This window comes from Penaeus japonicus, unplaced genomic scaffold (assembly GCF_977035675.1).
Source record: "Penaeus japonicus unplaced genomic scaffold, GWHDUDI00000001_assembly GWHDUDI00000036, whole genome shotgun sequence".
NCBI lineage: Eukaryota > Metazoa > Arthropoda > Malacostraca > Decapoda > Penaeidae > Penaeus > Penaeus japonicus.
This window is the reverse complement of record NW_028234438.1, coordinates 2,202,686-2,210,185: the sequence shown is the minus strand read 5'-3', so window position 1 is coordinate 2,210,185 and position 7,500 is coordinate 2,202,686. Positions and strand designations below refer to the sequence as shown.

At 39.4% G+C, this 7,500-nt stretch overlaps 1 protein-coding gene across 6 annotated transcripts in view; it reads left to right on the top strand.

The window, feature by feature from the left end:
* Positions 1-1,007, top strand: part of LOC122265974 (von Willebrand factor A domain-containing protein 5A) — a 29,793-nt gene extending 28,786 nt beyond the window's left edge. For all 6 annotated transcript variants that reach the window (XM_086531771.1, XM_086531769.1, XM_086531770.1 and 3 more), the window contains one exon: positions 1-1,007. This exon is cut by the window's left edge and continues 1,193 nt beyond it. The gene's annotated coding sequence lies outside the window, so the exon portion shown is untranslated.
* The last annotated feature ends 6,493 nt before the right edge of the window (positions 1,008-7,500 follow it).

Sequence of the window (7,500 nt, the reverse complement as noted above, 5' to 3'; positions counted from 1 at the left end):
ACAAAGGGACCTTTGTGGTCAAGTGAGGGGCGACCGCACAAAGACCTGGTTACGCCCAGAGCGAGGTGACATTAGGCGAGCCGAGGGGAATACGAGCAGGAGATTCTATCTGTCCTATCTGAGGTGAGAGTAGTGTAATTCATTTAATGACAGTGTAAGGGTATTTCAACAGGGTCAATATTCCAATTAATATAGAGAGGGATAATGATGATAATTGGCATAAGGAAAGGAATATATAATAGGGAGACTTATACTGGTAAATCTTGCCTCAGACACCACCTGCCTCGCCTCTTGCCCCAGGCTCCATTTTCATCGCCATAAGGGTGACGTCCTCCCCATGACACGTTTACCAAATTAAACCCGCTATAAGTAAGTGCACTCATTTCTGTCATGCCATTAATGGGAAACCACAAATTATTATAATAAAACATTGATAAAATTGTACTTAAAATTACGGATCATAATGTTACTGGTATTAATTATAAGTAATAGATTTATTGTAAAAGTTTTATATCAACAGTGAAACTTAGATTTAACTTGGTATGTAGAACTTTTGTAAACTTATAGTGATAGATTATTATCAATCCTTGAACCTGTGACCATGGTAAATTTAATGAAAAACTTCCGATGTTATGTCTCACAGATGTTAGTGAGATTGTTGATTAATCTCTGTACGCGTTCCTAAAGTTAAGTTAATTCTCAGGAGCGGGTTCAAAGGCGGAGTTCAAAGGCGGATTTCAAAGACTGAGTTGAAGACTGAGTCCTAAGGCTGAGTTTGGAGACTGAGTTCAAAGGCTGAGTTAAGGCCGGAACTCCAGATCAGATGCTCAGGTCATGATTGCTTAAGACTAACACATCACGACCGACTCTCAACGAAGAAGAAAGAAGAATGAAGACAGAAATCTTCAGAGAGTGTCAGAGTGATTGCTATGAAAGATATGTATAAGAAGTTATTTTTTTTTTGTATGTGTCGAGTTATTATGTGATTTAATATACAGTTAAGGCATGATTAGCCTAGTTTCATTATAATTCCTCTTCACAGTAATTAAAACTGCAGGTGTAAACGGATAACCTTAACACGTCACGTTACCAAGTTATTTTTATGTTAAAGGAGATTATCCTGATTTAAATTACCCAATTAATTAATGCCCATACTGTCATCCTAGATATTTTGGGATATAAAAGAGAAATACCCGTTCCCGGGAAAGAGGGCGCTACACTGGTGGCTCATGCGGTGGGATTTTAAACTGCAGTTTGATTTACTGTGAAAGGAAAAACATTTTAGTTGATAGAATTATAGAAGCTATCTAAAATGTCTGATGATGAAGTTACCGTAAATCTTGGAGAGCCGCAAGGCAATCCTACAATTCAGGAAGTTCATATGGAGATAGGAACAATTCACAATGAAATTGCACTTATATTAGGAAGGTTAGATGAGGAGACAGTTCACAATGAAATTGCCCTTATATTACGAAGGTTAGATGAGGAGACGGAAAAAAGAACAGAATTAGAGAGGGCTCTGAAGGACTTAACTTCTGAGGTTGCAACAAAACCTAATCTTAACCTAACAGGTCCAGTAACAAGTACCCCGACCCCTGTAAACCCATATTATAATAGTAATGACATTGAGAAACTATGTCTAAAAGATTTACATCATGTTGGGGCCCATATGAATATAAAAGGTTTCGTAGATCAGATTAAACGTCTAGGATTCCCAGACGAACACTGTAAGAATATTGCACTCACTCGCATGGACAAGGAGCTGAGGTTGTTCATTGTAGGCGAAATGCAGAAATTCCCTAATGGCGGAACAATTGATGACATGGAGAACATTCTAAGTAGTCAGTTTAGTAGAAGATACAATGCTATAGACGCTTATAGGGAGTTATATAACTTATTATATCACTTGGATGATGACCCTCGGGCTTTTGTCAATCAGTTCATTGTGAAGTTTAGGACCATTCGGAGCTTTTTCCCAAACACCCCAGCACCAAACGAGGAAGATATCTTGCACGAAATTATGATGGAAAATCTCCCCGCTGAGATTAAGGCCGCAGTAAAAGTATGTGCTAGGAGGGGCATGGGTGATGATTTCCTGAGAGAACTCGAGAAAGAGAGAGTATTTTGGAGGTCGAGAGTAAATAAAGTGGAAGAAAGAGCAAAGGGAAATCCGAAATGGACTAGAGTGTGGGTTTGCGGTTGGTGTCAGGACGGAAGCAAGCATCTAAGAATAAACTGTCCACGTAAACCAGAGGCCGGCAGTTGTTTTGATTGTTTGGCACCAAAACGAAGGAAAGGACATGCTGGATGTCCTGGGAGAAAGGACGTTGTCAGGAGGGATAGGAACAATAGTAATGAAGATATCTGAGAAACATATCCAGTTTATAAGACTCGTCAAAGGAGACGGAGAGTAAAGGATAATATAAACACAAAGGATGAAGGGAAGGTAGTGTCAGTAAAAGAACAAGCTAGTGGAAGTAAGGTCTGCAGTATCAGACAAAGGATCAAAACCCCAGTAATAATGATTAATGTAAATGATAAGCAACTTTCCGCTTTTGTTGATACAGGTTCATCTGCCACCCTAGTCAAAGCAAGTGCAATGAAGACCTTAGGTATTAATGATCAAATCAAGCCCTGTCAGATATTGTTGCATTCTGTTTCTAATCACTCACTTAAGATTATAGGAGAGCTAATGGTCCAGGTGATGATATCCAGGAAGGTATGTGTAAAACATAAACTAATTGTGGTGCCGGATCATTACTTATCATCAAGTATTTTGTTGGGTGCAGATTTAATCGGGAGGTCCGAATTTGTGTGGAATGGTCACACTCAGGAATTATATTGGGGTGGACAGTATTACCAGGTTTGTGATAAGGCAGGCTTTTCGATCAGTAAAGTTAAGTTAAACAGGGAAGGGAAAGCAACTATAAAGGACGAAAATAAAGAACATAAATCAAACTGGCTACATGTTAATAGTAAAATCCTGTGTCCACCAGGAAAGATCACTTTTATTAGAATCACCAATGAACAGTTTAAAGCCGGTCAGATTATCCATATAGAAAAGGATAAATCTGCAAGTCTTTCTCCGTTAAATCTGTTTAATGTGCCAAACAGTTGTTTTGTTGTTGACGAGAACGGAGGATTTGACATGCCAATGATCAATTGTAAGAAAAGAACACTTAAAATCAATGCAGGGAAGCGGATAGCCAGATTCTACCCTATTGACGAAACCAATATCATTTACACCGATTATTGTGGTAATGAATTAGGTCCGAAGGCAAATGTTATCAGGAAGATCTTAGAAACGAACCCTACAACGGAAAATCCAGCCCATCTGTGTCAGGCACATAAAGGATTAATGCACTCAGAAGGACAAGGACTTACGAAGGAAGTGCACATTTTAAATTGTATAGTATGTAAGGGACCGCTCGCTGAAGCCCATGGTCAAGTGGCAATCCTTAACCAAATAGATAATAGTTTAATGCCATTTAGTGATAAAGCGACAGTTACAGGAGACAGGAGGACCAGACTAGCTAGCATAATTAAAAAGCTTGCATGGAGCCATATAACAACCGAACAGAGAAAGGCGCTCATGGACGCCATCCTGGATAGTAATCAGCTATTCATCCTTGATGAGAATGAGTTAGGTAGATTAAAAGTTTCAGAAGCCCATATCTCAACAGTTGACAACGAACCTGTTAGAATGCCTTTGTACAGACACCCGGAACAGGCAAAGAAGGTTATTGCTGAAATGATCCAGAACATGTTAGATCGGGAGATTATTGAGGACTCAACGGCATCTTATTTATCTCCCATAGTTTTAGTAAGTAAACCTGATGGATCAAAAAGAATGTGTATTGATTATAGAGGGCTTAACAAGAAAGTAAAACTTGATATACATCCCTTACCCCGTCTAGATGAGCTAGTTGAAGAAAGTGCTGGAAAGAAATTCTACTGCACTCTAGATATGAAGGATGCATATTTCCAAGTTATGTTAGATGAGCCATCCAGAGACCTAACTACCTTCTCTGATGGACTCAATTTATACCGCTTTAAAAGGTTGCCATTTGGCTTATCTATCAGTCCCGCGGTATTTAGTCGTGCGATGCAAGAAGTGTTAGGTCCTTTATTCAAGAAGGGTTGGTGTAAAAATTATTTAGATGATGTGGTAATATGGGCTGACTCTTTCCGACAACTCGTGGACAGGTTAAGAGAAACATTCAGAAGATTGGAGGAACTTGGGATGAAGTTAAATTTGAGTAAATGCGACTTTGGTAAGAAGGAAATTAAATTCCTTGGCCACATTGTGTCGGAAAAGGGAGTAAGACCCGACAAGAAAAATGTGGAGGCAGTAAATAAGATGCCATCCCCTAAGAATGTCAAGCAGGTTAGACGTTTTATTGGGATGTGCAATTTTTATAGGAAGCACATCCCAGAATTTGCTTTAATCGCTAGCCCTTTAACTAATTTAACCAGAAAAGATACTAAGTTCCATTGGTCATCTGAGTGTGAAAAGGCGTTCCTCCTCTTAAAGAAAAAGTTGGTAAGTGCACCTGTTTTGGTAAGGGCAGATCAAACTAAGAAATTTGAGTTACATACAGATGCAAGTGACACCCATATTGCTGGAGCATTAATGCAGATTGAGGAGGATAAAAGTTTGAAACCCATTGGCTATTATTCAAAAAAATTAAATGGCACAGAAAGGAAATATACTGTAACTGACAAAGAAGCGTTAGCAATTGTCAATTCCTGTAGATTCTTCAATCATTATCTATGGTGTAAACCCTTTACCATAATTACAGACCACCAGCCTTTGACTACGATTTTTAAGAAAAGAACCAGCTGCCCTAGAATGTCTAGATATATTTTGGAAATGAGAGACTATGTATACCAAATCAAATATAAGAAGGGTGCCAAAAATACAGTGCCCGATACACTCAGCAGGCCGGTAGGAATAATTAAGGATAATTCACGAAATGCTTCCCAGTATAGAAATGATACTCAATTCCTAGGGCTAACTAAAGACAAGATAAAGGAGGCTCAGAGAGGGGATAAGACATGGATAGGATTAATAACTTTCCTAGAAGGCGGCAGTCTACCTAAGAAAACACCGGGAAATAGGCCATTTTACCATTTCGAGATGGATGACGAAATACTCTATCTTAAAAGAGAAGAATTAGGTAAGGTAAGATCAAGCTTGGTTGTTCCCAAAACTCTTGTGTCAATAGCTTGTGCTATCGCCCATAATGACAGCCATTTGGGTGAACGCAAGACTATTTCAAAAGCAAAACAGTATTTCTATTGGCCTACGTTACTACGCGATATCCGAAATTATGTTAAGAGTTGTAAGCTGTGTCAACAATTTAAAGGTCAGGGGGCAATAGTTCATCAGTGGAAGGAATTACCCCCGGTAGAGGATAATTGCCAGAGAGTTGCAATAGATTTAATAGACTTACATGGAAGTAGAGCTGGTTATAGGTACTGCTTAACGGTTATGGATCACTTCTCCAGATTTATAAGGATTTATCCTTTGAGGAATAAAAGCACTAAAGCCGTTGCTACAGCTTTCAAATTGGACATCTGCCGTTTCGGCAAGCCTCATCTACTAATAATGGATAATGGAGGTGAATTTACAAGTTCTGAGTTCAAAGAGTTCTGTCAAAGAGCAGGGATTAAGCAAGGATTTACTATACCGTACCATCCTAGAGGAAATTCGGTAATAGAAAGAGCTCACCGAACATTAAAAACTGTACTAGCAATCCTAAGCCAAGAACATCCTAACACGTGGCCAGAACACATCCATGAAACTGAGAAGGTCTTAAACGAAGCCGTGCACACCTCATTAGGAACGTCGCCGTTCTTTGCATTTTACGGGAGACATCCGATTCGGGAAGTCGGGCAGTTGATATTACCCCCAGATGAGGACTTAGAAGACAGTGACAAACTCGATGTAAAAGGTCTATTAAAGGAAACTATGAAAAGAAACACAAGGCAATATATTGACAGAGCAAACAAGGGTAGGACAAACACTGTTCTAAAAGTTGGTGATTTGGCATGGGTGTACATAGAAGAACCAATTCCTGGTACTGCCATTAAACTTAACCGAAAATGGAAAGGACCCTATAAAATAATTAACATTGTGGATGGAGGAAGAGCTTATAAACTGGAAAATGTCTTTGATGGTACTGTTATTGATCGATCCTCTGAAAAGCTAAGATCTTACTTTGAAAGAGACGATATTTTAGATAAAATCGAGGAAAAATACCTTACAGCTGAAGAGGAAAGAGAGATGCTAACTGACGTTAGAGTACGAATCACTCCGAAAAGGTTTCAAGATTTTGTATTGACATAGGATACTTTGTCTTTATCTGTAAGTTAGATTGTATGATTATTTGTTTGACTATAATCCAAGGCTTTACATAGAAGATATTCATTTTTTTTCGAGTATTATTACCGTACTTGTTAAAACAATCTACTATGGTTGGTTGCCCTAAGTAATGTTGATATGATACCGAGATGATTGAGTGACACATTTGAGCCTCCCACGAGGTACCATGAGAGGGTAGATGTCCCGCATGGAGGGAGAGGTGCTTTTGAGCCTCCCACGAGGTACCATGGAAGGGTAGAAGTCCCGTATGGAGGGAGAGGACTGCAGTCTCTAATGAATGGGCGGCGTAGAAGCTAAGTTATGTCAAATCGAGCGCTCCCTAAACTTACGGGTGTGTCTTTCACTATGTACAAGAGGACTGGTATTTTTTTTCTTCTTGAGATTTAGGGATTTCGGCAAAGTACAATCAAATTATTAGGGACATAGGATAAGGAGTTGTAAGGGAAGTGTCTACCTGAAGGTCTCCACCCAGGATACTTGATACCGGGAGGATCTGTTCAGAGCATTCCGAGCCAGGGTATTGTGTAACATTCCCAAATTAGCAGAATGAATGTTTGGTCATTATTCCCTAAATCTGTATCCTGGATTCTATATAGGGCGCGGGGAAGTTGACACGACCCCTCACATCTGTTAGGGCCTGTCATCTTACATAAGTGAAACTCTCTGGACTAACTTACGTGGAGTCCCCCAGTATGTGTCCGACAGTACAGTACAAAGTTTATAAGAGGCAGCATGCAGTCTTTACTATTTTCCGACCTTCTCGATACGGAGAATGTGTTTGATTCCGAAGAGGAAGGATAGGAGTGTTGGAAATGGTTGTTTAATGTCACTATGGTAGAAAAATCAGCTGAGGAGAGTGTAATCATGTTTGGTTAGAAGGACAACAGTTGTTATGTAGACGAATTTCGGTCTACCCAAACCCGAGGAGCGTGTAGTGACCGGGATGTTATGGAAAGGATTAATGACCGAAATCCGTCTAAGAAATTGAAATTGATGTGTTTTTCGCTATGTATGACCGAGGATATTGTCAATGTATGTAAGTAACTCTATGTATCATTTACTTCCTGTAAGACTTTCTCCTGCATAATGTAATCAGGAGTAGCCATATGATT